At 41.9% G+C, this 6,395-nt stretch overlaps 1 long non-coding RNA gene across 1 annotated transcript in view; it reads right to left on the minus strand.

Annotated features, from left to right (window-relative positions):
* Positions 1-2,663: 2,663 nt before the first annotated feature.
* The window catches only part of LOC111980230 (uncharacterized), a 14,998-nt gene continuing 11,266 nt past the window's right edge, over positions 2,664-6,395 (minus strand). Inside the window, exons 2-3 of the long non-coding RNA XR_002879419.1 lie at positions 5,292-5,401; positions 2,664-2,767 (exon numbers count right to left, since the gene is read on the minus strand). This is a non-coding gene — a long non-coding RNA (uncharacterized lncRNA). The remainder of the gene's footprint in view (positions 2,768-5,291; positions 5,402-6,395) is intronic.

The following is a 6,395-nucleotide window of genomic DNA, read 5'->3' on the forward strand; positions in this document are numbered from 1 at the left end:
ACCTGTAGTATTAATGTCTCTACTTGTCATAGTCCTGTAGTATAATAGTCTCGTACTGTCCTATAAGTCCTGTAGTATAGATGTCTCTGCTCTGTCTGTAGTTGCCCTGTAATATAATGTTCTCTGCCTCTGTCTGTAGTCCTGTAGTATAATGTCTCTATGTCTGTAGTCCCTGTAGTATAATGTCTCTTGCTCTGTCTGTAGACCTGGTAGTATAATGGTCTCTGCTCTGTCTAATCAAGTCCTGTAGTATACATGTCTCTTACTGTCCTTAGTCCTGTTAGTATAACATGTCCTGCTGCTGGTCTCTTACGACCTGTAGTATAATGTCTCTGCTCGTGTCTTTCCTGTAGTATAATGTTCTCTGCTCTGTCTGTAGTCCTGTAGTATAATGTCTCTACTGTCTGTAATGTTCCTGTAGTTAATAATGTCTTTACTGTCTGTAGTCCTGTAGTATAAATGTCTCTGCTCTGTCTGTAGACCTGTATGTAATAAATGTCTCTGCTCTGTTCCCTGTAGTCCTGGTAGTAATAATGTCTCTGCTCTGTCCTGTAGACCTGTAGTCATAATGTCTCTGCCCCTGTCTGTAAGTCTCTGGTAAGTAATAATGTTCTCTGGGTCTGTCTGTAGTCCTGTAGTCATAATGTCTCTTACTTGTCTGTTAGTCCCTGTAGTATAATGTCTCTGCTCTGTCTGTTAAGACCTGTAGTATTAATGTCCTCTGCTACTGTCTTATAGTCACTGTAGTATAGATGTCTGCTACTTCATCTCTGTATGTTCGCTGTGGAGTAATAATGATCTCTGACGCTGTCGTGTAGAATGCCTGTAGTATAATGTCGTCTGCTCTGTCTGTAGTCCTGTATGATAACGAGCGCTCGGTATCATAGTCACTCTCCGGTAGATAGAAGAATAGCGCGTCATATGCAGCGTCTGTCTGGTAGTCCTGTATATAGAATGTCGTCTACGCCTAAGGCTGGTCCGAGTCCTCGTAAGTTGACAGTACAGCGAGTGTCGATACCTGACTCTGATCCTGGTAGGACCTGAGTGATAAGTTTCTCCTGGCTGGGCACTGAAGCTGTAGATGTATAATGGGTCTCTGCTGTCTGTCGAAGAATCCACTGAGAGAGATCACAAAGTTATTCTGCTCTGTCTGTAGTCCTGTCGTAGATAGACGATCTCCTTGCCTCCTGGTCAGTCCGTATGATATACATGAGTCTCAACATGTGACGCGCGTAGTCCTGGAGTAATAATGTCTTCTGCTTGGTCCTGTAGTCCTGTAAGTATAGATGTCCCTACTGTCTGTAGTCCCCTGTAGTAATAAGTCTCTAACTCGTCTGTAGTCCTGTAGTATAATGTCTCCTGCTTCTGTCTGTAGACGCTGTATATATTATGTCTCTGCTCTGTCTGTAGTCCTGTAGTATAATGTCTCTGATCTGTCTGTAGTCCTGTAGTATAATGTCTCTGGCTCTGTCTGTAGTCCTGTAGTATAATGTCTCTACTGTCTGTAGCGTGTAGTATATAATGTCTTCTACCTGTCTGTAGTCCTGTAGTCATAAATGTCTCTGCTTCCTGTCCCTGTAGACGCCTGTTAGTATATGATGTGCTCGCTCCTGTTGTAGTCCTTGTAGTATAAATGTCTCCTACTGTCCTGTAGTCCTGTAATTAAAAATGTTCTGCTCTGTCTGTTAGACCTTAGTAAAATGTCTTCTGTCTCTGTCTGTAGTCCTGTTAGTAATAATTCTCTGGCCTCTGTCCTGTAGTCCTGTAAGTATAATGTCTCTACTGTCCTTAGTCCTGTAGTATAATGTCTGCTACTGTCTGTAGTTCCTGTGTATAAATGTCTCTGCCTGTCTGTAGGACCTTGTAGTATAATGTCTCTGCTACTGTCCTGTAGTCCTGTATAATAATGTCTCTCTTTCTGCTCTGCTTCTGTCTGTAGACCTGTAGTATAAATGTTCTCCTGCTCTGTCTGTAGTCCTGTAGTAATAATGTCTTCTGTCTCCTGTCTGTAGAGCCTGTAGTGTGAATGTCTTATCTGTCTGTAGTCCTGTAAGTATAATGTTCTGCTAATGTCTGTAAGTCCTGTAAGTATAATTAATGTCTCTGCTCTGTCTGTAGTCCTGTAGTATAATGTCTCCTGCTCTGATCTTGTAGTCCCTGTATAGTGATAGATGGTTCTCTACTGCTGTAGTCGTGTAGTATAGTAATGTCCTCTTACTGTCTGTAGTCCTGTAGTATAATGTTCTCTGCTCTGTCTGTACGACCTGTAGTAATAATGTCTCTACTGTCTATAGTGCCTGTAGTATATATGTCTTCTACCTGTCTATAGTCCTTGTAAGTACACTGTCTCCTGGCTCTGTCTGTAGTCCTGTAGTATAATGTCTCGCTCTGTGCTGTAGTCTGTAGTAAATGTTCTCTACCTGTCTGTATCTGTAGTATGAATGTCTCTGGGCTCTGGGTCTGTAAGACTGTCAGTATAATGTCTCTGCTCTGTCTGTAATCCTGTTAGTATAGAATGTACTCTAACTGTCTGTAGTCCTGTACTACAGACAGAGCAGAGACATTATACTACAGGACTACAGACAGAGCAGACATTATACTACAGGACGATAGATAGAACACAGACAGACAGAAACATTATACTACAGCTAGTTTTACCTGGAGGACCGGGCAGACCAGGCGGCCCGGGTAGGAAGGAGTGTGACATCAGCCTCTTCTCACTGGTCATCTGCTTGGTAACATCAGCGTTGCTGGGCAACATGGCAATCTATAGAACAAGAAGAGCGGATATAGTTAAGATTGTTTAAAGGGGTAATCTGCGATTCAAACAACAAAGCAGTCATCTTGCTTATGTTTTTAGTACGACAGTTGAACCTAAGGTCATGAGTCATTCATCAGTTATATTCTTCAACAATCAATTGCTATATATCATTAATTTAGAAGTAAAAAGATTTGATGTACCAATCCTAAATTGCCCATTTAATGTAGAGGTTTCCAGCACAAAGGATTTTCTCAAGATCAGTCTTAATGAGAGAGAGGTCTGAGATAATGGAGAAACGATCAGGCGTGTCGGCGATACAGCCATTTGGCTGTCAGTCATCATAGAGCAGAAGTCTACGGGGAGATTACAGTGTGAGAGTGTACTCAATGTTCAAGGACCTGTAATAATAGTTACTACATGGATGTATTACACTTACAGGACAAGAAAATTACATTCTCTACGTGAATTCTTTGTTGTGTCAGAGTACGACTTGAAACCAGATATGTCAATTTTTAACAACCATACGCAGGCCCAGGAAATCACTATGCATTACTTAGGTAGACCAGGAGACCGCACTGTACTCTGGGATATATACATGTACATGTAAGTACTCTATATCAAAGCGTAGTACAGGCTGGGGCCATACATTAGGCTGGGGCCATACATTAGGCTGGGGCTGGGACCATACATTAGGCTGGGGCTGGGGCCATACATTAGGCTGGGGCCATACAGTAGGCTGGGGCTGGGGCCATACATTACCTGCGAACTGGTTTGCAAGTCATATGACATGGTATGTCCTTGGGCAGGGGCGATGAATCAGAGAACATCCAATTTAATCATTATTCCTGCATCATATGCCGACGTGGTCTCTGAGCCATGACATGAGATGAAGGAGTATGTGTTGGTTTGTAGAGACGAGACGAGCAGCTATGCTATGTAAGTGTTAACCCAAAGCAGCCTGCATTTATGCCTTGAGGGGGCAGTAGGTGACCAGTATCGGCCATAATCGGCCTTCCTGTCAGTCAGTCATCACCCCCCCCCCCCCCCCCCCCCCCCCCCCCCCCCCCATGCAGCAATTTCTGACGCTTGTTCTCAAAAGACAATTTTTGTTCTTAGGCTGCGTCCCAAATTGGGTACCCCTATCCCTATATAGGCACGACTACTTTTCTAACCAGAGCGCATACTTTTTGACCAAGCCCTAATCTTTTGACAGAGCCCTACTTTTTGACCGAGCCCTAACTTTTGAACAGAGCCTTACTTTTTGACCAGAGCCTACATTTTTTGACCAGAGCTATGTGGGTTGCGGTATAGGGCCATTTGCAGCACACTAGCCACATAGGCCTATTTCATTTTTTCCCTCCAATGAAAAAGAGCTAGTAGCGCCTACTGAACCCACAGGACCACATGGCTGGAACCATATATCACATATTACAGGCAGAGTGGTGAGCTGCCTGTTGAAGATGCGTCTACAGATTGGCCTGATGGGAAGGCTAGAGCTGGAAATACTCACTAAGCAATGTGTGTGTTGTGGTGTGTGTGTTTGTGTGTGTTGTGTGTTGTGTGTGTTGTGGTGTGGTGTTGTGTGGTGTGTGTGGTTGTTGTGTGTGTGTGTGTGTTGTGTGTATATATATATTGGTAACCACTCCAGTGAGTTTGTACACCGGTATAACCGGCACTTTACAAACGACAGACATAAGTTACACGAACCAACAGCTAGCGTGCAGTATATTTCAAAATGTTTTTCAAAATTTTTATTATGTACAATAAACGTCGTTCTGCGTCCCAGAGGAGATTTCCCGAGTGTTATCTACTGCAAATTATTGGCAGATAGTAGGCACTGTGATACGCAGCCATTATTTGTGAATGAAACAGTACAAAGAATACCATGATAAATAAATGACACAACGAATAATCTTGGTCCATTTTAATACCTTTAACTGAACTCCAACCAACTGTTGTTTATGTGGATTGCTCCATGGTAAAGCAGCAACACAAATTAGACAGAGGGAACTTTACAGTAGCATTTAGCAGACACTCTCTATCCAGAGAGACTTACACATTAGTCATTTACGCAAGCAACTCTTATCAAGAGGGACTTACACAGTAGGGTCATTTAGTCTATGCCACTACTTATCAAGAGAGACTTACAGTTAGTCATTTAGCAGGCACTCTTATCAAGAGAGACTTACAGTTAGTCATTTAGCAGGCACTCTTATCCAGAGAGACTTACAGTTAGTCATTTAGCAGGCACTCTTATCAAGAGAGACTTACAGTTAGTCATTTAGCAGACACTCTTATACAGATAGACTTACATTTAGTCATTTATCAGACACTCTTATCCAGAGAGACTTACAGTTAGTGCACTCATCTTAAGATAGCTAGGTGGGACAACCACATTTCACAGTCAGTACATTTTCCCTCAATAAGTTAGATAACAGCAAAGTAAGTACTAGTAGGAAAATAAAAGTGTGCGTTTTATTTTTTAAATATATATATTTTTTGTGGGGGGGATTAATAAACCAGAACAAACCTTTTGTTTGAGCTGAAAGACAGTAATCTTGATGTGGTGGAAGTCTTCACATGTAGCAGAGCATGCCCCAGCCTTCATCACGTTGTCTGACGTCTCAAACAGGCGAGCTGCTGAGGGGGTGCAGAAAACAGAAAAATGTTACTCCATTTTTTTTTTTTWAAATATAGACCCACCAAAAGCCATCACAGTGACTTCAGAAAGAATTCATACCCGTTGACCTTTTCCACATTTTGTTGTGTTACAGCCTGAATTTAAAATGGATTACATTTAGATTGTTTTGTCACCGGCCTACACATTATACCCTATAATGTAAAAGTGAGATTATGTATTTGGAATTTTTTACAATTTAATAAAACATGTAAAGCTGAAATGTCTTGAGTCAATAAGTATTCGACCCCTTTGCTATGGCAAGCCCAAATAAGTTCAGGAGTAAACATTTGCTTAACAAGTCACATAATAAGTTGCATGGACTCACTCTGTGTGCAATAATAGTGTTTGACATGATTTTTGAATGACTACCTCATCTCTGTACCCCACACATACAATTATCCCTACAAAGGTCCCTCAGTTGAGCAGTGAATTTCAAACACAGATTCAACCACAAAGACCAGGGAGGTTTTCCAATTCCTTGTAAAGAAGGACACCTATTGGTAGATGGGAACAAATAAGAAAAGCAGACATTGAATATCCCTTTGAGAATGGTGAAGTTATTAATTACACCCAGTCACTACAAAGATACAGGCGTCCTTCCTAATTCAGTTGCCAGACAGGAAGGAAACAGCTAAGGGATTTCACCAAGAGGTCAAAGATGACATTAAAACAGCTACAGAGTTTAATGCCTGTGATAGGTGAAAACTGAGGATGGATCAATAACATCGTAGTTACTCCACAATACTAACCTAATTGACAGAGTGAAGAGGCGACTCCGGGATGCTGGCCTTCTAGGCAGAGTTGCAAAGAAAAAGCCATATCTCAGACTGGCCAATAAAAATAAAATATTAAAATGGGCAAAAGATTACAGACACTGGACAGAGGAACTCTGCCTAGAAGGCCAGCATCCCGGAGTCGCCTCTTCATTGTTGACGTTGAGACTGGTGTTTTGCG

Source organism: Salvelinus sp. IW2-2015, linkage group LG20 (genome assembly GCF_002910315.2).
Source record: "Salvelinus sp. IW2-2015 linkage group LG20, ASM291031v2, whole genome shotgun sequence".
In the NCBI taxonomy this organism is placed as follows: Eukaryota; Metazoa; Chordata; class Actinopteri; order Salmoniformes; family Salmonidae; genus Salvelinus; species Salvelinus sp. IW2-2015.